Raw genomic sequence first — 25002 nt, 5'->3', positions numbered from 1 at the left:
ATTGATTCATTCGAATGCCTAACAACCCGAATCGGACGTTTACATTTGAATAGATGTGGCTCACTGCCTGCAGTTTCTATCTTCGTTGTCTACGCACCAACATCTCATTATGATGAAAGAGAAATCGAGAAGTTCTACATGGAGCTAGAGAAGTTCTATAAAGAAGACCACACCTTCTACAAGATCATTGTGGGTGATTTTAATGCCAAGATAGGACCGAGAAGATCAGCTGAAGAACTTCACATCGGGACCCATGGCCTAGAATGGAACGAACAGGGTGAGAGACTGTCAGAGTTCATCATGTCGACCAAGACCATCCATGGTAACTCACAGTTCCAGAAGGCAGAATCTAAACGATGGACATGGGAGTCTCTCGGCAGACGATTCCACAACGAAATAGACCACATCATATTCAATCGACGGTTTTGCCTGACTGATGTCGCTGTTGTCCCAAAATTTCGAACCGGATCGGACCACCGTCTCCTTCGTGCAAAATTCTACTTCACAGAGCGGGGAGAAAGGGCTGCAAAGTTCAAAAAGAGAACTCCCAGAATGACCACCAACTGGGAACTCTTTGGTACTATTGCGGCAACATGGGAAGATGCCATTGTTGACAACATTGATGAGGAATACGATCGACTGGTTCAGCACCTCCATGAATGTGCGAGGAACGCCAAGAGAGAGATAGCCACAAAAAGTCGCCTATCTTCGAAAACTCTTGAGCTAATTCGCCAGCGTGGTTTGGCGCATGCCTCAGGCAACCGCAAGCTAACGTCCGAGCTTGCAAAGCAGTGCAGAGATGCGATCAAGGAAGACCTCAAAGAGAGAAGAGCAGAAGTACTGGTAGATGCGGCAGAAGCCGGGAAAAGTATTCGTAAGGCCCGCCTGTCCTTCGCCAACTATAAGACCAAGATGACTGCCCTCCGACGTCCTGATGGATCCATCACATCCTCCAGAACGGCAATGGAGAGGATTATCCATGACTTCTACTCAAATCTCTTCGATAGCCATGTCCACTTGCCAACATACCAAATTCCACAGGATGGGTATGTTGTTCCCAATGTTCTCCCCTCCGAAATCCGACACGCCATTTCAGCGGTAAAGAAACAAACAGCACCCGGCCCAGACAAGGTCAGACCTGAACACCTGAAGAAACTGCCGTCAGTACTCATCAATACACTGGCTCGGCTCTTCACTCGCTACCTGTCTGAATGCAAGGTTCCGTCCCAATGGAAAACCAGCAGGACCGTACTACTGTTCAAGAAGGGAGACATCCATGACATTGGCAACTATCGCCCGATCTGCCTATTGTCTGTCATCTCCAAGTTGTTCACTCGAGTCATCCTGAATAGGATTGGCAGGACACTAGATGAAGGACAACCATGCGAGCAAGCAGGGTTCCGCAAAGGATTCAGCACCATCGACCATATCCACACAATAACCAAGCTCATTGAGGTTTCTCGGGAGTTCAAGATGCCGCTCTGCTTAACGTTCATTGATTTAAAGAAGGCCTTTGATTCTGTTGAGACGGAAGCGGTCATTGAAGCCCTAGCCAATCAGGGCATTCAAGCCCAATACATCAGGATCCTCCGTGAGCTGTATTGCGGATTCACTACTAGGATCTCACCATTCTACAAAGAAGTGATCGTTGATGTCAAGAGAGGGGTGCGGCAGGGTGATACCATTTCACCGAAACTCTTCAGTGCCACCCTCGAGAACATCATGCGATGACTGGAATGGGAAGGAATGGGAGTGAAGATAGATGGTCGGCAATTACACCACCTCCGCTTTGCTGATGATATTGTTTTAATAACACCAAACATCAGCCAAGCGGCACAAATGCTGGCCGACTTTGACCGTGAGTGTGGAAAGGTAGGACTACAGCTGAATCTTACGAAGACAATGTTTATGAGAAACAGCCTTGTTCCTGACACCCCATTCGCTCTCAATGGAACGACCATCTCCGAATGCAACAGCTATGTGTACCTAGGTCGAGAGGTCAACATGACAAATGACCTGGCACCCGAGCTGCGCAGGAGGAAGAGAGCGGCTTGGAACGCCTTCAAGAACGTTGAAGAAATAGCTAAGAGGACGAAGAACCTCCGGCTCCGGGCACATCTCTTTGATTCCACTGTTCTTCCTGCATTACCATATGCCTCAGAGACCTGGGCCCTACGCAAACAAGATGAGAACGCCATTCAGGTCTCCCAAAGAAGAATAGAAAGAGCTATGCTTGGAATATCACGTTTCACTCAAATGAGAGAAAGAATCCGGAGTTCTGACATCCGTCGACGATCAAGGATCAGGGACGCTGTCTCATTTGCCAAGGTGTCGAAAATCAGATGGGCTGGTCACGTAATGAGATTTAAAGACGACCGTTGGACTAGAGCTGTTACTGATTGGATTCCACGGGATGTCAAGAGACCGCGTGGCCGCCCACCTACCAGATGGTCAGACTTCTTCATCAAGATCATGAATGATCGGTTTGAGGCCCTTCATGTTCCCGGAGCGAACAGATGCCATTGGGCTACACTAGCACGCGACAGGGACAAATGGAGACGTTACTGGCGCCCGCTCGAGCAAATCGACGACTAACGGGAAGTTAAGTGATTAAGTGATTAAGTGATTTGACTCCAGCAGTTCACAATGTCCCTCTAATGCCCAGCAAGTGTCATGGGCCAGGGGGGAAGGGGGAGCACAACCAGAAGTGGCAGGGTGCAGGGGGGTTGTGAGCTCAGCAGGACGTTTATTGATATAGAAATCGGTTTCCTCCCTGAGGGGCATGGATCTGTCAGCCTCATCCCAGCAGGTAGACAGCAGCAGGGACTGTGGGAGCCGGGCAGGAAGATGGGCCCATCATCTTCCCTCACCCCTCCACGGTACACTGCACTCACTGTCACACCCATCCCTGCTATGGGATGGACACCAGCTGCCCCTACTGCCCTCTGCCTCCTCCCTTCCCAGGACCCCGCAAGATAGCAGCAGAGGGAAAGAGAGAGCAGGGAGGACTCGAGCCTTTGCACTTCAGTATTGATCTGCCAGCCAGGCAATCCGAGGTATCTGGTAATAGTGCATTATCTCCCTGGCTTCAGGCTTAAACGGGAGAGTGAAAATTAATGTAGTCAGAGGGTCTCTCTTCCCCTGCACACTCTCACTCTGCTCCATATGGGAGTACTAAGGAGTTTCAGCCTTTGAACAATGAGGAGTTTTTGCAGAAATGTGAACGACCCTGAGCATCCTCCTTCAGAGGACCTCAGCGGCACAGTCCAGAAAGCGAATACAGACTCTGAAGCCAGCTGGAGCAGGCTGAGCAACTCAGCACATCTCCCTGAGTGTGAAAGGGAGCTAACGAGTCTCCATTCGTGGGCCTGGTAGTGTTCTCAGGATGGGGTGCAGTGGGGCGAGGGCCCTGACACTCCAGAAACTCCATACCTGCAGGAAGCAGAGCTGGGAGGGTGAGTGAGTATGCACAGCTCCAGTGAGACAACAAACCGCACCGAGAGAGGGGTCAGCAAGTGCGGCTCTTTTCTGCAAGCCATTCCGGGCATCTGCTGGGTGCCTGCGCTGTCTGGGAGGACCGATGGCCACTTCAAGAGAAGCATTTCCACATCACAGAGCTCGCAGGGGTAGGAGAGAAACACCAGAAAGCCCCGTGCTCCCCACTGCTGAGAAGCAAGCACAGCAAATGGGGCTGAGGTCCTGAAAGGATGAAACTTCAAAAGAGGAAGCTGCTCCCAGAGCAGCCAAGCAGCCAAGCTGGCCAGGGGGCCAAGCACTGTGCAGGCTGAAGCCAAGACAGCTTGGAACCTGGGTTCAGACCGACTAGACGCCAGGACAACAGCCGGGTCCAAAGAAATGAGGTGCGACCCCAAGCCAAGAGCTGGGTGCAAAGCTCAGGGAAGGACACAGAGGAGCCCACTCAGCTAAGTGTCCCTAACCGACCACAGGGGCCAGTGCAGGTCACTGACTGGCAGGGGGAGCAGTGCAGGTCACTGACTGGCAGGGGGAGCACGAGAGGACTATCCCCCAATAGTGCTCTCATAAGGTCTGCGTGAGCTTGGGGACACGAAAGGGTTTGCATCTGCACATTTTCCTCTGGGTGAGACTGAGGAAACATTCCATACTGCCCTCTTTGGAGGTGGTTCAGAAGGACATTTGGCAGAAGCACTGCCATGGACATGCCAGCACAGACCGTGAGACCGTACGGACCCTCCCCGCGGCACATTGCTCATGGAGACACCGCCCTCCCACGGGGCCAGCCTGCTCCAGGCTCAGTGCTGCAGCCTTGCAGGCCTATGGCATGGCCCCTGGACTGGGCACCCAGCTCCTGCTGCCCAGGCCTCTGAGAAGGGGTCCCACCCCCATCCCCAAGGACCTGCCTGGTGGGCAGCCCTGGTGCAAAGGCTCACAGTCACAGGGCTCTGAATCCTGACGCTCGTCCCCATGGTGGGGAAACTGCATGACTAAGAGCCACGAGACCGCCCCCCCATCTCCCCATCAGGGGCTGCTGACCACCAAAGGCCTCTCTCCCTCCCAGCCCAGTCCCGTGTCGTGTCCACGCTGCCAGGACCTCTGGCTCATCCAGGTCCTATGAGACTTGGACATTGACACACACACCCAGGAGTCAGTGAGCCTGCCACAAGGCCTCTCCCCGTCTCCTTCCCACTGTCTTTCCCACTGTCCCTTCCGCCTCCCAACACCCATGTCACCCCTTCTCTGGCCCTTTCATTTCTGAAATGGGCAGACACCTCCCCTGAGGTTCCAGGGCAGATATGCAGCCATTTCTGGGCCCAGCACGCCTGATCTTCTCGGCCACTGGCTCAGATTTCCAAGTCCAGGAAGTCAAAACCAGGCTCAGGGGACACTAACTGTGGGGCGGAGGACATAGGTTCAGGCAACTGTCTCCTGGGGTCTTCTCAGAATCCCCAACCTCCTTGTTTCGAGCTTGTGCTGAGGTGTTTTCATGGTCGTTCACCAACCGTCCAGATTCCAAACAATGGCCCCCCAAATGGAGCCTTTCCTGGCCACCCACAGCCTTCTCTGCCCAAGGCTCTGCAGGATCATCCCTGACAAATGCTCGCATCCGCCCTTGCGGACCTGGATCCTGGATCCCCTCGGAGCTCCAGGTCTTGGACCCGCCAAGACTTCTCTTTCCTAAGTTAAACCCCTCCCCCGAGAAGGATGAAGCCAAAGTGCCCAACCCTGGAAGAGCACCCCCCTACTGGCTCCCCCAACCCCACCTTCGTCCCTGGTGTGGACCAGCCTGTCCCCTGCTGGGCTCAGTGCTCCGTCCTGGTGCTCAGCCACGTGGCTTCCATGTGAGCTTCTCTCTCAGACAACACCCAAGGGCTCCTCCGACAGGAACTCCCTCGTCATCGTCTACTCCGCCCACGTTTGTGGGTCTGCATCCACTGGGACTGGAGGTGAGGGGTGATGCCGGATGTGGGAATAGAATCATGGGGTAGAGAAGCCCAGACAGACCCCTCACCAGTGGCCAAGCAGAAAGGGGGACACGAGGAGCGGCTGACACTGAGATCCACTGGAGATGTGCAGAGAGGGAGAATGACAACCCTGAAGGCCACCAGGATGCGGCCACACTCCCCTGCACTGGGCTTCACTCTCTCTCTCTTTATTTTTTGGCTTCAAGCTAAGATACATGAAATTATATATCTAAGTTACTGAAATTATATATCTTTCTTTTTTCCCCAATGTAATCTTTTAAAGTTATGCATCTCTCTGTAAGCCCTGATTCCTCAACATTCCACAGATTTTTAGGAGCTTTATCTCAATTTGACCTTAGAAATATTCTGAAGTATCTTTTCAGATTGTGTATTAGATTTGGGATATCCTATGTGGCTTCCACATGCTTTCAGACTTCTTTGTCATATGTAATTGATTTCTAGTATGATTGGAGGTTAAGAACATAGCTTGGCCCGCAGCCCTGCCCCCCTCCCATGCCTACCACCGTGTCCACTCACTCACAGGCCTGATTGCACCAAATCCTGACTGAATCTCCCAGAAGATGCACGCCAAGCAGCTAACCCTTATGGAATCACTGGTCCCCACAGTTGAAAACCCCAGAGCACCCAGGGAGACAGGTTGATCAGAAACCCACCAAACCAAAACACCAGCAGCAGCACCCAGTCCCCCCACTAGAGCTACTCAACTCCACCCCCTCACAAGCTTTCTCTGAAGAGACACCAAACCCTAAATAAACCCAGGTACCCGGTGCCCAGGGGAGAACACTGGTGTTTTTTCAGAGTCAGGGCAGGTGACTTCTTCCTCAACCCCTGACCCACCTCCTGCTGCCTTTTAGGCTCTGCCCAGAACATAGATGGGAAAGTATCTGGACCTCGTGTCTGCACACACAGTCACGTGACACCTCCTGAGGCGACAGAAAGCTTAATAAATTCTTACACAAGGACTTACCAACCCTACGAGCAGAATATAACAGTGTTCACATAAATTCATTTTGTAGATCTACTGATTTCAATATTGCAACTTTGTTATCTCATCAATTTTAATCTTAGAATTATATCAACAGTTGCTGATTTTTTCTACATTAAAATTTTTTTAAATATTTTATTGATTTTTTTAAAAACATAGTTAACACTTTTCCCCTTCTTTGCTATTCATTCAGGTGTACTTGAATGTAGTCTATCTTGGTATTTCTTACGAGCTTTAGAAACATGTGTCTTTTGCTTTTGGTGGGTTGTGAGGTCTATAAATGACCCATCCCACAGTTGGTGGTTGCCAGTACTATTCAGGTCATTAATCTACTTGATTTTCTGCCTGATTGATCTATCAATTATCGACAAAGGGGTGCTAAAGGACCCAACTCTAAAAACTGATTTATCTATTTCTCCTTTCGGTTCTATCTTTTTTCCCCAGTATTTCACATAGAATTTGTGCTGTTGGTGCAAGCATGCTTATTACAATCATGTCTTAGCAGATTGACTCCTTAATTATTATGCTTCATGATAAATGCCTTCCTCTCAAATTTGCTTCATCTGAAATTAGTACAGCAACTCTGCTTTCTTTTTATTAGTATTAGCATGACATGCCCTTTTTATCTCTTTAATTTACTGAACCCTAATAGCCACAACCAGGTTCCTGATAGCGTATATTTAAGTCCTAAGTTGTTTCTTATTTCTTCTCGGTTTATAATCTCTGCTTTTTAATCTAGACCATTGATACTTAAAACAGCCATGGAACTGTTTTCTGTTTTCTATTGATTACATCTGTTCTTTCCTTTTTCTTCTGTTTCTACCTGAATAAACATTTCATTTGGTTCCACAGAATATGCATAAATTTTACTTCTTTCTGAAAATTTCTTGATTGCAGTGCTAGAGTTTTCAGTGTGCATTTTGACGTCTGTAAATTCACTATTTGCGAGGGTCCAGCCACAGCAGATCTTCTGATCAGCTCATTCCACCAACTCTCCGGCCACCCAGCACGCTGTTGGTGCTCCCTTTGAAGACTCACTTTTCAGATCAAAACCGTGAAAATGACCTTGTCTTCCATCCCCTCCCTCCTTCCCCACACTGGTGCTCTCACCAATTCCTGTCTTCATCTATCTCACCAGACGCAGATGCCGACCTTCATGAACTTCCTCTGTCTCGTTGGTTTTGTGCTGGGTTTTGTCTATTATTTGTTTTGGCTGTTGCTCGCTTTCTTTTTATTAGTATTAGCATGACATGCCCTTTTTTTTTTTTGACATGCCCTTTTTAACTCTTTAATTTACTGAACCCTAATAGCCACGACCTGATAGCGTTGACATCATTTGTGGAGGAAAATTCCACAAATGGAATGTGGACTCCTGGGTTGGAGGGCTTTTCCCTTTCCCCCTGCCTGCTTCAGCCCAGCTCCCGTGGATACCATGGGAACTGTGTCTCTTCCCAGTGACGGTGTCCATCACCCCCGAGGCCTTGGGAGTGAATCACCATCTCAGCAGTTTGAATCTGATGCTATCTTTGCTATCCTTCCCTGCCCGATGTCGCAGATGCTTCCGGGATCTCTGACGGAGTGTCAGTCATCGGCTCTGAGAAGTTCTCAGCCATAGTCTTGTAGCACTGCTCTGGGCTGTGCAATATAGGTATCGTGTCTGTCCCACCCTGTACTGGGGCTCAGGCCTTAGATGAACTTGGGCTGGCCACGCGGCACTCCTGCCCTGAGTGCAGCCCTGAGGGTTTATGTGGGTATGGGCCTCTGGTGGGGCTCACGCCAGACTCCATCAGCTTTCTTCCCCTCTCTCCTGGATCTCCCCAGGGCTCCACACAGAATGTCTGCAACTTCCAGCTCCTACCAGCCACTGGTGACCCGTGACCTCACCCTACCCACCAGTCTGCCATGAGTGCGCCTCACCCCACCCTTCTTCCTTGCCTGGCATCTGGGCCTCTCTGTGAACCCCCATGACTGGGTCGTCAGCCACTGGGCCTCTAGGCCTAGTTCACGAGCACGACTCTCTCCTCTTGCTGCCAGAGTGAGGGGGGCTTCCCCATTCCCAGCTGCAACTCCACTGCTGACGCCAGGGCACACAGGGCCCATGTAGCCTATGGTAAAGCCACAGAAGTCTGACAGAGGAAACCTTAGCGGTGTGGAAGGTGTGAGAAAGGCTCGTGGGCTGACTTGCAGACTGTATTACTCCTCCCGAGGCTGCTGCACATGGGCTGTGTTGCCACAATGGGGCCTGGACCTCTCAAGAGGCCGCACAGGGCTGGAGCTGTCCTGGGGGGCTGTGGCCTGGGGCTCCCAGCCTCCAGAGACTCCTGTTTCCAGAATGCGCGTCAGAGGATTCCAAGATTAGATTTTTCCTCTTAAAAGGTCTTGGGGGTAGGAGAGATTTGGGGAATGGACTCTTACAGTACTGACTTCATGGGCTCTGATTCAGTTTTCCTTTAGGATTAGGGCACCCCACACCCCTAACGCAGTATTGCCCTGATGGTGGGATTTGTGCTTCTTAATAAACAATTATTTTCCACTTCATACATTTTCTAGTGTAAAGGAAATTTGGTTTCCCTCTTTTTAGAAATACTATAGCATGTTTTACAGATTTGTAATAAAATACCACCATCTGGTGGCATTAATTTCAAACTTCAGGCAAAAGAGCTCTACAGGGTTTTGCCCATGACTATCATTTCCTGTCCACCCTCTGCCTCCTGTCCAGCAGACACTGCTCAGAGGAAACACTGGGCACACACATAAAGGTCTCGTGATTTATCCACAAGTCCGTGCTCTCTGACTAGCTTGTAACATAGCCTGTACCCTCACGGTACAATTAACATTGACCTCTACCTCTTCATGTATCTGACTTGCTCCAGACACCTGGAATGCAACACAGGAGGAGGCCAAAGCCTTGCCCGGGTGTGGTGTCCACTCCAGAGCAGAGGGGGCCAGGAATCATGGTCTGACCCGGCCCCTTACACCACCCTTGTCCTGCCAGTCTGATTCCCCCTAGCCCCACAATCCAGCTGACATTTACAAAATACGCTGGAATCAGTTATCAACTGCAAAATGACAGAGAGCATCTCCATTGGAGATATTTAACTCCACCAGAGAAGGGCAAAAGTAGGGGCTGAATTAGACTCTGACTGATTCTTCTTTTCAGCTGCTTGATTCCATTTTTCACTTGAAGTAATGATGCTTTTCAAGACGGCATCTTGGAGGGGTATACGGGCTCATCCCTGCCTAGCTAAAACAGATGACCACACCCACCACCACAGGTCCCACCAGGCACTGGACTCTGCATTCTCTCAATGCCATTTCCTCCTCCGGTCACTACAGTTTAAAATGTTATAGCTCAAAATATAATTTTCAATTGGTCAGACTAAAATATTAAGCAAATATACCAAAATATTCTTGTCAAATTTCTATGTGCTTTCTAAATAGATTTTTCTTTCTTTTGTTGTTCTTGTTTTGTTTTCAGTACCCCAGGGATGAGAGAGACAGTCCAGCAGATAAGGCATAGGAATTCCACACCGCTCACCCGGGTTCAATCCCCAGCACCCTGCAAGGAGTGAGTCCTGAGTGCAGAGTCAGCAGTGAGCTCTGAGCACTGCCAGAAATGACTGCAAACAATAGAAGTACAGTTTTAAAAACCTTGCATGTAGAGAGAGAGTATGGAGAAATTGTCTGCCATAGAGGCAGGGGGATGGGTGGGGGGAAGGGATACTGGGGACATTGGTGGTGGAAAATGTGCACTGGTGAAAGGATGGGTGTTTAATTATTGTATGACTGAAAAACGTGAAAGCTTTGTAACTGTATGCCATGGTGATTCAATCACTATATCACTGTATCACTGTCCTCCCGTTGTTCATCGATTTGTTCGAGTGGGCCCAATAACATTGTGAGACTTGTTACTGTGTTTGGCATATCGAATACATGACGGGTAGCTTACCAGGCTTTGCCATGTGGACGAGATACTCTGGTAGCTTGCCGGGCTCTCTGAGAGGGGAGTAGGAATTGAACTCCGGTCAGCCATGTTGGCTGTGTGCAAGGCAAACACACTACCCACTGTGCTATCGCTCCAGCCCAGTGATTCAATTAAAAAAAAGAAAAGAAAAGAAACAATACACTTTTTTAAAAAAAGCCCTGCATGTGAAGTTTCTATAATAAACAATATTTTCTTCTTTGGCTGCAAAACCCAAATATCTTTTTATCACTTATTCATTCACTTTTTTCTCTGAGTGACGTTTTTTATGGCCCCTTCGAATAACCTCCATTTGGGGCCAGTTTTCTAGTTAACTTCAAATGGACTCCTCACCAAACATAGATGAACACTCCTTTGACTTTGCACAAAAAACTGGGTTTGAAACAAGCACTGGGCCAGGTTGGTCTCTGCCGCCAAGACGCGCCATATGAGTAGCCAGATCTCCTCCCTCCCCCTGTGTGCAGTCAGTGGCCGGCCAGACACTGCACAGGGGCCCTCTGCTTAGACACTACACAGGAGTCCTCTGCCCAGACACTTCACAGGGGCCCTCTGCTTAGACACTGTGCTGGGAATGCTCTCTGCACGCCTGTGACTTTGACCCACCATCATGAGAAAACCAGGATTTTCCCCAATACCATTCTTTCTCTAAAGGAGTTAGTTCCATGTGTGTTAGGGAAAACAATAATGAATTCTAAATGAATTCTTCCTGACTATTCCAGAAACATGTCATTCTGAAAGAACTCTTTTTTAAAACAATCATGCTGAATTTTCTTTGTAAATAAGAGATGAATATTTTTCTTTATTGATGTCAAAAATATTGTAATTTAGCAATCCAGTAAGCACATTTATAATAACCTTTTTCACACACCAAAGAACTGCTACGTGCAAAGTCTGACGCCGCCCCTGGTACATTACCCACAAAAGACAGGGGTGCTGAAAGATGTTCCTTCCCCTGGCCATAAACTCATAGTTTTCAATTTGGGCACAATTAGGAATATTATAAAAAAGACTTTTATGATCTTTTTTCTCCCCGGCTCAGAGCCAATTATTGGCTCTTTGTATATAGAGCAAATTATTCAAGTATTAGTCATTTCCCCTGTTATTTGCCTCTTGCTCGAATCTTGTTAGAATAAATTGTGGCTGCAGACTCCGTTGCTATGTTTGTGCTCATTTCCCAAGAAGCAGTGACTCTGAATGGCCTAAACAGGTGGCCCTCTGCAGGCAGAGCTGGGTGTGGGATGGAGAGGATAGGATCGAAGGCCTTGAGTGTTGCGGTCAGGTCTGAGAGGGACCAGTATTCTCTGGGCCCACAGGGAGACAGAGGGGCACAGCGTGGATGAGCTCAGACAACCGAAGAAGGGCCGAGTGAAGTAACTGAGCCCCGAGCACAATTTCCTGCTAGTTGCTGGGCAGCTGCAGCCAACCCTGCAGATGACTGATCCACACCACAAATATGCTGAAGTCTCTGTCTGGGCTTTCCTGGGGTTAGTGGCCACATCAGCTCCCCAGTGTGGGATGAGTAGGGTCTAGAGAAGTGTCATCTGTCAGTAGGGGGCCAGCAGAGGGATAGGGAGTTAGTGCTGGGTTCCTGCCCCCCAGGTGGGGGATGCAGAGCCAAACTTTTCCCAGAGGCAGGCACCCAGCACCCAATAGCACACACAAACACCAATCTCCACAGTGTTTCCCCACAACAGCAGCTCATGGAAGGCCCGAGGCAGAGAGCAAAGAGGCCGAACACTGCAGAGTGCCCCAGAATGTAAAATTAACCAAGGAACAGCCTCAACCTCAGGAAGCCCCTAGCCCCTCCCTGTTCACCAGAATCCTTTCATTGTTTCAGATGGTTCTCATCCAAATGCAGCGTGATAACTGAAAAAAACATTAGAAATCAGCTTAGGTCAAGTAACAAGTAAATCCATCAAATTTGTCAATCATTATAATAGAAAAACTATGATTCATAAGCACTAAGCTATATAAAGTATTTGAAAATACCCTTGGTATAGGTCAAAAACTGTACATAAGGACATAATAACATACATAATTTAGTATTTTGGATGATGGAAATACTTAATACAAAAGTACAGACAGTGTACTTTATAAGTATGTTTTCCTTTACAAAAATTGTGGTTTTTTATATCTTTTTTGTGGCCCAATGCATTGACCATGGTTTTGTGAGCAAAAGTAAAATAATAGTGGTAAAAGGGAAATTCTTATCTGCTTGAAGTTTCAAGGGAAATGTCCCTAGTGGTTTAAATATTAAGTATGGAATATATAAATATAAACAACTTTATATTGTGAAAATGCCCTTCCATCAAGAAATACCCTTGAATGCTAATTTTAATTCAGGAGAGGACAGTCAAGGTTCTTGCTTTGTTTTATTTCTAGTCAGAAGAGTTGAGTTTTTTCCCTTTGACATGGTGATGTTACAAAATTAAATATAACTGTGAAACAAAAAAGGGTTTACAAATATTTTGTGTTCATTTAGTTTGTCTCAATTAGCCAATCATTCCCTCTACAAATATTTATTGCAGGCATGCAGGTGTCTGTGTCTAATAAGACCCAGCGACACATATCAAGAAGAGGAGAATTCTCTCAAATAATTACACACACCCTGATTTTTCCATCTCCCATTGCTGCTCACCCCCTGGATTAACACAGTCACAGATGCATGGTGATTGCCTTAACCCCAATGACTTCGTCCATTGTTTGATAAGTTCATTTTATCTACTGAACTTCACTCCGTGTGTCCACCCATTCTGGCAAGAAGGCAGAGGAACTCTCTGGAAAGCAATGACCTGGACTCTCAATTCTAGTCCTTCACCGGCAGGATGTCATATCCCTTTATCAATTCAAGGATGCACATATTTTGTGCATTCTGACATCTCATTGGTTTGCTCTGTGAAATCAAGGGCATAAATCAAACTTTAACTGAGTACTTTTTTTTTGTAGATTCAGACAAAGTAATGATTCCTCAAATAAGAGTAAGTCTATTTGGCATAATAGTTCTTTAAGTTAAAAATAGGTTGACCATGGATATGTCATCTATGTCCCAGGGCCTGTTAAATGTGGTCAATATCAGGCCACTCAAATACTCACGGGGAAAGAGTCAAAGGTTATGCAACATAAAGATGACCAAAGCATTTATGAGTTCTCAGCAAATACTGAAGATGAACAATCACAGGCACAGACCGACACGTACTGGGCTTGAAATCCTCAATTTAAGAACCACAGATCACCAGTTGGTTTTCCTACACTTACTTAATTTTATATTTAATCCACATAACAGCATCACAAGAATTATATCTTCACATAATTGGTGAGAACCATAAAATCAATTTTTAAGTGAAACAGAATAATTATTAAATTTCAGAATCTTTCTCTGATACATATAGATCTGCCCTTTCATATCTTCAAATACATTGCTTAAAATAGATAACCAGAGTGAGAAAATCCCCTTTATTTGCCTCATAAAAGGCATTTACACTTAGAACAGGAAACACTTCAATGTCTAGAACTGAGGTTCTCAAACCTTACCCCCACCACTTTCCAGGAAAAAAAAATCACCCAACATTCCCCTAAAAATCTACCATCTCAAAGCAAACAGAAAGTGTAGGATTGTGCCAAGGCCACCATCACCCCCTGGATGGTTCCAGCAGTCTCCTGGATCCACTCTGCAAATACTGATTTAGAAATTGTCAACATCATCATCTTCCTCTCCTCCTGCTGCAGACCCACCCACACCCATGAAGACTGATGCATTGGATGTAAGGTAGGACAAGTTCCCAATGAAATCCAAGTGATTTTATTTCCTCAAAATTCACAACTGCTAAAGGGTTTTAAGTCTGGAGAGTACTTCAGAATACATACACATGTGTGTTATATTAATTAAGCAACACAGGCAACAAACCACCAGCCCTAGAAGTGGAAATGTGAAAGGCAATTTGATTTTGATTTTGACAAAATCAATTTGGTCAACTGCAAAGGATAAAGCGGAGGAGTGCCAATATAGACCCCTTCACAATCTCAACCTCAGTGAAAATTGGTTCCCTGCTTAACACATCGAGTTTGGCTGAAATGCATTTGTCAGCTGACACACTTTGAATATGATGCCAGATCAATAACAAGGAGAACTGTGGGGAGGCCAAGTCCCTGGAACTAGGAATAGGCATCACCCATCTCTCAATCTACTGTTAGTAACCATGCTTCCTGGCATGGACACCCCTCATGTGCATCATGCCGTAACAAAGCATGAAGGAAAATGCAGCCAAGGACTGGATGATTTAAGAGGCCCACTTCATGACTGAGCACATTTCCTAACACGTGTTGATACCATGCTAAAGAAAGTTTCCTAAACTTCTGTCAACACCTTCGTAGCCTTGCATGTTACCTCATGTTTGTCTTCTCTAAACTACTCTTCAAGATCCCTCGCGTCTAATTCTGTCTTTACACCTCTGGGTTTCAACTCAGATCAGAGATGACGCCGATTAGAGGAATTAGTTCATGATGAATCCAAGCGGGGAACTGTGACAATGCCAGAATGCCACCAGTGGAATAGTCTCCCACAGGAAGAAGCCAGGGCAGTCCGACCGGGAGGGACATGCTGGTGACAGCTTTGAAAGACCCCTTCAAGACAATGCTCAGTCACCACCATTCTCTCTCCATCCTCTGTCAACAGGAATTCATTATCTACCCACTCAGCAAACACAAATAATGGCACCAAGTAAACAAGGAGATAACTAATTAGAACAATAAACACTAAGTGATTGCTTTCACACAGAAATAGCCAAGGAAGCCAGTCTGCTCCTTCATTCATGATTGAAGTTTCTTCCTGATGATGGATGCAGCACATCTGTGCCCTGGAATTGGACCAGAACAAAGGAGCTTGAGACTTACCCACAGGTCACGTTCCTGGAATGGGCCCCTCAGGGATTTTCTTTTCATTTCTAAGTAACATGGTGACCTGGAGAGAGAAAGAGCTCATGGCTGAAATGAATGTGATAAAGCTAGATTTTAGTCCCTTGCCCCACCCCCACCCCCCAGGTCCTCAACCCACATCTCACTCTCTCTGTAAGCCAAGGGACTGGAGATTTAGATTGTCAAGGGCGTTTCAAGGTTTGGACAACAACTAATGATGGTCACACAAGATAATACTCAATACCACTCATTTTGGGGGAAATTCACACCAGACAGCTCCCGACTGGAGAGACCAGCCTGCACCAGCAACTGGGAAGCTCAGTGATGGCAGCTGCAGAGGAAAGAAGCCCAGTGGGCCATGGATGGCATGAAAACCAGGCAGCCCCCATCGGGAGTGATGTGGAGATTTCTCACATGGACCCTCCACAGGGTGCAGCACTGCCCCTCCCGGGCACTAATCTAATGGATGTGAATCTGAAAGGGCCCTTGAACCCCACATTCACGGCAGCATGATTCACACAGAATCAACCATGATGGGATCAGGAAGCTGCAGCATTATTCTCGAAGGATGGCTGCTTTGTCATTGGAAGAAACGTGCCCTCGGGGAAATGCCCAGTGAACCTAGGGCTATGCTGCCTAATGAAAGGAAGTGAAAGAGTGACAGAATGTTCTGCTTGTACATGGGAGGTAAGTAAAGCCAACAAATTGGCTGAACACAATAAAATCCATTGCCAGGGAGTGGACAGTTCAGTGGGTAGGGCATGTGGGTGACCCAGGTCCCGTCCCACAAGCCTTGCCAGGGGTGAGCCTAGAGTGCAGAGCCAGGAGTAAACCCTGAGCACTAACACCGGGCATATATCTCAAGCAAACAAACAAATGAACAATTCCTGGCCTCAGTGGGAGCATTGGTGGTGATCAGGGGTGGAAGGGGAGGGGCTGGAGGGGAGGAGCAGAGGGGCCAATTTGGGATGGGGGAGGAAACAGGACAGGGTCTGTGGGTGCAGTGAGTCCTAAACACATGCAGAGGGGGTTAGCTGCTCCCCTGAAATTATATGATAATTAAGAAAGGAATGGAAACCAAAAGAAAGAAACTACCCAGCTTTCAAGGAAATGAGCAGTTACTGTGACTGAAAGCCAGGAGCGCCCAGAGGTGAGCTGACATTTCACAGGAATGTGAAGGCGGAAATCTATAGGACCCAGAAATAAGAACCACCTCTGATCCGAAAGAGGCTGGCTGGCTGCTCCAAGGCGACATCTGTTTCTGAGCCAGAGTGCATTTCCCGGTACGGATTCACAGCTGCACGAGCCCTAGTGCGCTTCCAGACATAGATCCACAGCAGTGCGACCCTGATCTTCGTTAGCAAGGCTGACCTCCGGCTCTTAGGCCTGGACATCCCTTTCTCCTTAATCATTTTCTTAGATAACCCAGTAAAAGCAGAATATCTTTCATTTTGCTTCGCTTCCAAAGATGAATGCTTACAGCGTTGCACCTTGCCTTGACAGACACATTAGTTCCAAGATACCACAGGTAAGACAGAACTGTGCCACAGTGAGGACCACAGTTCAAAGTTCAGGTTTCCCAAGACTAGGGGCCGGGGAGGGCAGATGACTCAGAAGATGGGAAGCCATGTTCGCATGGTTGGTCTCGGATCCAGCCCCCAGCCCTGCATTCAGATCCCTCAAGAACAGCTACCCAGTAAAAACAAATAAAAAGGAAAGAAAAAGAAAAAGGAAAGTTGAGTCTAGCAACTCAAGAAAGCCACCTGATTCTAATGGGCATCAGTAAACATTATATATGCCGACATGCCATGAGAGCAACTTATGGAAACAGTTTAAAAGAATCGGAGCTTTAGTGAGCAGTGTGTGAGTTAGAAAGTCTCTGTTTCGTTGAACTGTCTGCGGGCAGCTCAGGAATATCTCCTCCAGCTCAGAGTCTGCCAGGGCCCCTTTAAGCACCCATTAGAGGTTCTCTTGGAATAGGACCCAGGTCATACCAAAACCAAGAGTGTGCAAATAGTTTAGCAGTTGTGCAATCCAGTGACACATGGATCGAGTAGGAGAACTCAGGAAAACCACAGGGCAAGGCTGCCCATCGCTGACCCTTTCCTATGCAAAAGCAACAAAATGCAGTTATAGCCCCGCAAGAAAATTTGAAAAGGGATGGAGATGACAGAGAGGCCTGGGGATCAAGCACCCAAGGTCCCTCCCAGGATGGCAGCAGGGAAGCCAGGAGAAGAAAATGTGCTGCTTTCCCCAAAGGAGAAGTGATGTCCCCACGGGCAGTGCCAGGGCAGGAGAGCAGGCCTGGGCCCCGTGCAAACCCAGAATCCACAGCCCCACCCAGACTTGTCTCCATCACACCCAGCTCTGCATGTCTGAGTGTGTCCCAGGCACCACTCCCTGGGTGCTGTGAGAAACAAGCAGTAAAAGCACCTGAGGACTGGCTCAGCATCTTTGTGTTATTATGGTTGTGGGTAGGGCATTTGCCTTGCACTCGGCCAACATGGCCGACCCAAGTTCGATTCCTCCGTCCCTCTCGGAGAGCCCAGCAAGCTACCGGGAGTATTCGATATGCCAGACACGGTAACAACAAAGTCTCCAATGGAGACGTTACTGGGCCCGCTCGAGCAAATCGATGACCAACGGGAGGGCCTTTACCTTTACCCTTATGGTTGTGGGACAATAACTCTGTGCACCAAGAATAAGATCGATTGTGGGGCTCGTGGGGGCACTTGGAGCTCTGGCCATAGGGGCAGTAGTCAGCATCAGGTGGAAGAGCCGACACCCAAGGTCATCCGATGCTGCTGCTCCCCACCACACCCCACCCCTGCGACATTTGACCAACTCACACTGGAATGCACCGGTACCACCGGGAACAGGAAGAGAGCTGGGGTGTAGGGGCATCTCTAAACAGGCTGATGCCTGAGTTGAACCAACACCCAAGTGACGACGGCATGTGACAGTAAAACCACACAGTAGTCTCACGTTTCCAGAGATGCTTCCAGGAGCCTCTGCCTTGTGGGAGAACAGCTCCATGCATTCTAGTCTGTTCCCTAGGAGGAAGAAGCCAGCCTGAGCCCCAGCTCCAACTCTGGCTAAGCAAGCTTGAATCAAAGGGTTGTAAGATGGAACAAATCACAAAGACGATGATCCAGCACAGTGTTCACGGAATTTTGGAAAGTCAGGTGGGAAATACGTCAAGTTGCTCAGCCCAAGAACAGGCGCAGGGTGGCCAGGCTCGGAAAGGCAGGGGAAATGAGTGGGACCAGCCCTCAGCAGACCTTGGTCCTATTTGTGTCCGAGTCAGACTCAGTCGCTCTCCCCTCTCTGCCTCGCACCCCCCGCCACATAACCGGGACACACACACGTTCCCTCCCTGGGCAGCAGGACGGTGAGCATGGCTCTGCCTCTCTGGTCCCCTTGGTCTTCTATGTGAGCCTGAACCTCCATCTCCTTCCGGCCTGTGTTCCAGGTGGGAGGCAACACAGAGCAGCGGTGCAGGAGGCAGGTGGCATTGGGTCCGGGCCTCCAGACCACCTGTCATGTCCTGCTGCTTGCAGGCTTCCCGGCCTGCAGGTGTCCTGAGCACTGCATGTGCGGCTATGACCTGGGCCAGTGGCGGCATTCGTGGGTGTGGGTCCAGAGGAGGCTGTTGGGGTGAAAAGAGCCGCTGCTGCTCACATGTTTTCTGCCAGAGGCATGGGAAAGCAGCTCTGAGGCTAGAGACTGCGGGTTACCGAGCGCCATGAGCAGCCTCAGAGAGGCCCGGACAGAGCCTGGTGCAGGTTTAGGGTGAGGGGCGCTGGTGGAGAGCTGCGGCAGCGCTGCCAGGATGGGGCTGGCCTGCCCAGAGGCACACGAGCAGACACAAGGGCATGTCCAGATGCAAGCGTGGGAGACCCCACACCCGGGAGAAAGCCAAGAACTCCCTCAGCAGCACCGAGGGGAGCTGTTCCGAGGAAGAGGAGCACTACTCAGGATCTGAGCCACTGGCTCCTGAGTCTCAGGCACAGGCCAAGGTGCTCAAGGTCACCTTCAAGGTCTTTCCAGGCATAGAGCTGCAGTGAGGTGGGGAGGGTGGCTCATACTGCAGCGTAAGGGAGATGGGTTGGGGACTCTGCTGTCCAGAGGAGACCACAGCCAAGGACAGGGACGCCGGGCTGGAAGACCGTTTGATTGCAGCATAAACACCCTGACCGTGGTCCCCGCTCTCCCGGGTACCCCACCTGTCAGCGGGGAGGAGGGAGACCAATTAAGCCCTTTATTCATCAAGGCTGCAAGTGGCAGCCTCAAGCAGCACAGATTCAGAGACGAGGAGAAGGGAGCCAGACCGCGTGCCTTCTGCCTTAGGTGGAAAACAAGTCCAAAAATTCATGAGGATTTCCAAAACGTCCCAGTTATTTACGGGCCTGAGAGGCTGGCGGCTGATTTAAGGACAGCCGGCCAAATTTATTAGGCTCCACTTGCCTTTCCCATTAACTCACAAGCACAGCCCAGAATAACTGCTCCAGCTTCTCCTCCCCGTAGCTCCCGTCCCTTCTCCTCATCCTCATGTCCCTGTCCTCACACCCCAGCCACAGTGGGGCGGAGAGGCCACCTCAAGGTCACAGACCAGAGGTGCCCAGCCCGCAGGGACAGGGAGATGCTCCTGTTCTTCTGCTCAGTGGCTCCCAGTCAGCCCTTGAGACGTGTGTGTGACCCTACAAAACGAGGCCCAGCCGGTCACACACATGCTGCCTCCTTAAAGTTTGGAGGGCTCGTTCCGTTCCAGGGCTGGTGTGAGAGGTTGAGAGGGGAAGAAACTGATGTGCCAACGCAAGTCACTGGGGTTTGGGGCCCTCCCCGCTGCCTGTCAGACCCTCCGCAGCCCCCAACCTCGGGTGTGGCCCCCATGGGGAACCCAGTTCTGACTGTCCCAAGTACCCCCGACTGTCCCTGAGGTCCTGGATGCCCTGGGTGGCTTCCTTGGGGGTTCCTGAGGAAACAGTGTGCTAAACGGCAATTCCAATATGTTCCCAGAGCTCTTCACAGAGTCTCCCAAACCCATCTCTTTCAAGGGGTTCCACCCAAGGGGGCCTTTTCATCTGGGGTCACGTTCCCAGTGACCAGCTGCCTGTCCAGCATGCAAGGCCCAGCCAGGGGGCAAACAGCCTCCCTCCCTGACAGGTGAGAAACTCACACGGAGGAACAGATGGGAAACCAATATCACCCACACTGAGACCTTTGGCTCAAAAGTCGGCAATGGGTGTTGGTGTTCAGTGATAAGATAAAGTTCTAGAAGGTTCCAGGGAGGAGGCTGATTGGTGTCTGCTCAATGGAAGAGTCTCATGAGCAGAGAAATCCCCCGTTGGAATATGGCCAGCCTGGCAGTGGAGGCTAAGAAATTGGGAGGTCTGGGGCTGGAGTGATAGCACAGCAGATAGGGCCTTTGCCTTGCACGCAACAGACCTGGGTTCGATTCCCAGCATCCCATATGGTCCCCCGAGCACTGCCAGGAGTAATTCCTGAGTGAAGAGCGAGGAGTAATGCTTGTGCATCGCCGGATGTGACCCAAAAAGCAAAAAAAAAAAAAAAAGAAAAAGAAATTGGGAGGGCTGAGGGCTGCCCACCGCACACGGATGGGCACATCGCTCCCATCTCTGTCCCTCCTGGTCAGGGTGGCTGTGGGAGCCGGGGACCACTCCATGCATGTGAACTCAGCACTAAGCACTGAACAGCCAGCCAGCACTGACCCCAAGCTAGGGAGATGCACAGGTGCTGCAGGTCAAAGGCAGCAGCGAGCACAAGGCCCATGTGGAAGCTGCTGGCTGCCACGGGAGTTGACCCAGGACATCCGAATGACAAGGCCTCAGGAAGATGCCTCAGAGTCTGATTCAGGGATAATCAAGGGTTTCCTGTGCACAGTCTGGTGGCAGTGATTGCAGGAACAGTTTCTGCGAGTAGGGACAGGGCACCTTCCGCCCTGACCTGATTAGCTGCAAACCTCAGAGGGAGATGAAGACGGACAAGGCATCTTTCTGGGACAAGACATGGAACTGTCATCTGGATTCCTCGTGCATGATATAACCAGGTCTGAAGCCCAGCAGGAAGGGACCAAATGAGTTTGGCCGCATCACAAATGGTGCAAAGTCACAAGCTAAAGAGAGGAAAAAATCCTAAATCCAGTAACATCAACGTTCCCAGAGGGAGAAAAGGTAAGGAGCAACCCACTCCCAGCCCTCTGGTTCTTGAAGTCACTTGTAGAAAGGATACAGTGTTAGTCAGCCCAAGGATTTGGAGACAAAAACAAATTCACATTTTTTTCCATTCCAAAGTTGGATCTTCAGGAATCTCTCACCTGCGTTCTTCCTGGACTGGCTGCTTATGCCCCTCCTTGGCCTCAAGCAGCTCCTAAAAGAGCAGCCCAAGCTAGGAAGATGCACAGGTGCTGCAGGTCAAAGAGCACAGCGGGGAGACTGGCCTGATGGGGAGATGTTTCAAGATGACCAGAATGAATTTGGAAGTAGAAGGTACTTCTGGTAAATAATAATCATATTTCGATCATGAATCATGTCACAATCTTTAATTCAGGGAAAGAGGAATGATCTGGTGGAAGTGGCAAGAAAACTTCCCAGAGTATGGTCAATCCATTATTTTTCAGTGTTTAATAATTGAAAATTGTAAAAATCAAAGACTTAAAAATGTCTGCAAAAGTTAAAAATCAAGCACTGGTTTACTTAAAAACAATTTCAGGAATAAAGACCAATAAAATGCAATCCCTCCCATGGTGATAAGCCCAGCAGGGAACAGAGCTGTACTGAAAAATAAAATGATATAACTACTTGCTATTAAGTGGAATGCAATCTAATATTGAAAATAGACCATCATACGTTATGGCAGTCCTTCTATAACATTTGCTATCATCTAATAAATTTACATAAACTCCCAGAACACAGCATTGAACTAGTTGCCAGTCTTTATTCCTCTCAAGTTTAAAGCAAATGCCTCTGGGCAGAATCTTAAACACACAATGCTGAAGTGTCATTTGAAATATAAATATGAGCACATTCTGTAATATTTAAAATCAAGCATTTATTTTCATCTATCAAGGTTTCTTTTTTTAAATATTAAATTGTACCAAATAAGTGTTCACATACTTTTAAGAAAATGTTTGAGTAGTTACTGTAGTCACTGCCATGCACAAATATTCTTAATGACAAATTTTCCTCCGCAATTGAAACAAACATTAAAGCATATGCTCACCTCCAAAGGTGCACCCTTTCCATGTCACCAACTAACCGTCATGACTGACATCTCTGTTCATCAAACTCCGACTTTTCTTTCTATAAGGTTTATCGTGGGCTGGAGCAATAGCATAGAGGGTAGGGCTCCCCTCTCGGAGAGCCCGGCAAGCTATGCCCACACGGCAAAGTCTGGCAAGCTACCCATTTCATATTGGATATGCCAAAAACAGTAACAACAAGTCTCACAATGGAGACATTACTGGTGCCCACTTGAGCAAATTAATGAACAACAGGAGGACAGTGCTACAGTGCTAAGGTTTATCGTGCATCAGTAGAGATTTCTTTGAAGCATTTGTGCATGGAGTTCAACGCCCATGTGCTTCTTGCTTTATTGTCTATGAACGGCTACTATCATTATTTCTGGTGTATGGAGTGTGATGTGGGTGCATAAAGTAGACAATGACTAGCAAGGTCTTGAGTCTTCTCTAATTCCCTCTGTGGCCATGACCTACGTATGGTGGTTCCCGCTGGTTCTGCGCTGCTTTGACCAATACAGGCCAGCCAAATTGCATGATCCAGCAGCACCTACTCATCAGTTGTTAATCTCCAGATTGTTCCATTTGCTCAAACAGTGCTGCTTTGTTTTTTTCTTTTTCTTTTTTTTTTTTTTTTTTTTTGGCTGGAGCAATAGCACAGCGGTAGGGCGTTTGCCTTGCACGCAGCCAACATGGCCAACCCGAGTTCGATTCCTCCGCCCCTCTCGGAGAGCCCGGCAAGCTGCGGAGAGTATCTCGCCCGCACGGCAGAGCCTGGCAAGCTCCCCGTGACGTATTCGATACGCCAAACACAGTACCAACAAAGTCTCCAATGGAGACGTTACTGGGCCCGCTCGAGCAAATCGATGATCAACGGGAGGGCCTTTACCTTTACCTTTACCTTTTTTTTTTTGGTTTGTTTTATGTAGGAGTACTGCTATTTATTCGGCCACTGATCAGCTGATTGAATTCGGCATGAACTCCACCTTACTTGTTTTTTCATAATTTTATTTTTCTTCTTATATTTATTTTAAAACTATGGAACGCTTCACAAATTTGCGTGTCATCCTTGTGCAGGAGCCATGCTAATCTTCTCTGTATCGTTCCAATTTTAGTATATGTGCTGCCGTAGTGAGCACAAACAGTGCTGCTTTGAAAGTGTTGACATACATCACTTGGATTTAGTGCTTTCATGATTTAAAATACTTTGTTATTCAAAGGGCTGGAGCGATAGCACAGTGGGTAGGGCGTTTGCCTTGCACGTAACCAACCTGGGCCAACCCGGGTTTGATTACTCTGCCTCTCTCAGAGAGCCCGGCAAGCTACCGAGACAATTCTGCCCACAGGACAAAGCCTGGCAAGCTCCTCCTGACATATTCCATATGCCAAAAACAGTAACAACAAGTCTCACAATGGAGATGTTACTGGTGCCCGCTCAAGCAAATCGATGAACAATGGGAGGACAGTGCTACAGTAGCAGTGCTAGAGTGTTATTCAAATGCAAATTGAAGTGGATTGTGTTCTTGATTAAAGTTTCCCTGATGACCTAATGCAAGCTATTTTCTACTATATAAAAATTCTCAGGTATCGTATTCCCCTGGGGTTTCGATTTTGTTTTCTTTGTCCAGGGCATGAATTTGACATAAATGGTAAAATTTAAGAGCAAAAGACATTTATATATTTCTTTGTGAAAATATGTAAGATGTTAGTGTCAGCTGATCCATCTCCATCATTTTTATACAAAGATGCCAGATGTAGCCTTAGTTCTGTGCCATCCACTTAAATGTAAGCTTAGAATCTCTACTTCATTAGTCAGATGCTCCTTGCAAAGATTAATTATATACACATATATCTTAATCACATAGTTTTACATATTTCAAAGATTCCACTTAACATATGTAGATTCTACTTAAAAGATTCCTCTTAAGAATTTAAACCAAACTCATATTTGAGACTATTGTATTTTTGACATTCGCTCTCAATGGAACGACCATCTCCGAATGCAACAGCTATGTGTACCTAGGTCGAGAGGTCAACATGACAAATGGCCTGGCACCCGAGCTGCGCAGGAGGAAGAGAGCGGCTTGGAACGCCTTCAAGAACGTCGAAGAAATAGCTAAGAGGACGAAGAACCTCCGGCTCCGGGCACATCTCTTTGATTCCACTGTTCTTCCTGCATTAACATATGCCTCAGAGACCTGGGCCCTACGCAAACAGGATGAGAACGCTATTCAGGTCTCCCAAAGAAGAATAGAAAGAGGTATGCTTGGAATATCACGTTTCACTCAAATGAGAGAACGAATCCGGAGTTCTGACATCTGTCGACGATCAAGGATCAGGGACGCTGTCTCATTTGCCAAGGTGTCGAAAATCAGATGGACTGGTCACGTAATGAGATTTAAAG

At 48.2% G+C, this 25002-nt stretch overlaps 1 non-coding gene across 1 annotated transcript; it reads right to left on the bottom strand.

Moving 5' to 3' along the window:
• Positions 1-23630: 23630 nt before the first annotated feature.
• LOC130024497 (U6 spliceosomal RNA) lies at positions 23631-23737 on the bottom strand. Its single transcript, XR_008792577.1, has one exon. It is a non-coding gene; the product is annotated as a U6 spliceosomal RNA (small nuclear RNA).
• Between the last annotated feature and the right edge of the window lie 1265 nt (positions 23738-25002).

The sequence above is a fragment of the Sorex fumeus genome, unplaced genomic scaffold (assembly GCF_029834395.1).
Source record: "Sorex fumeus unplaced genomic scaffold, SorFum_2.1 ptg000028l, whole genome shotgun sequence".
Lineage (NCBI taxonomy): Eukaryota > Metazoa > Chordata > Mammalia > Eulipotyphla > Soricidae > Sorex > Sorex fumeus.
Note: the sequence above shows the minus strand (reverse complement) of the source record. Positions and strands in the feature narration are given on the sequence as shown.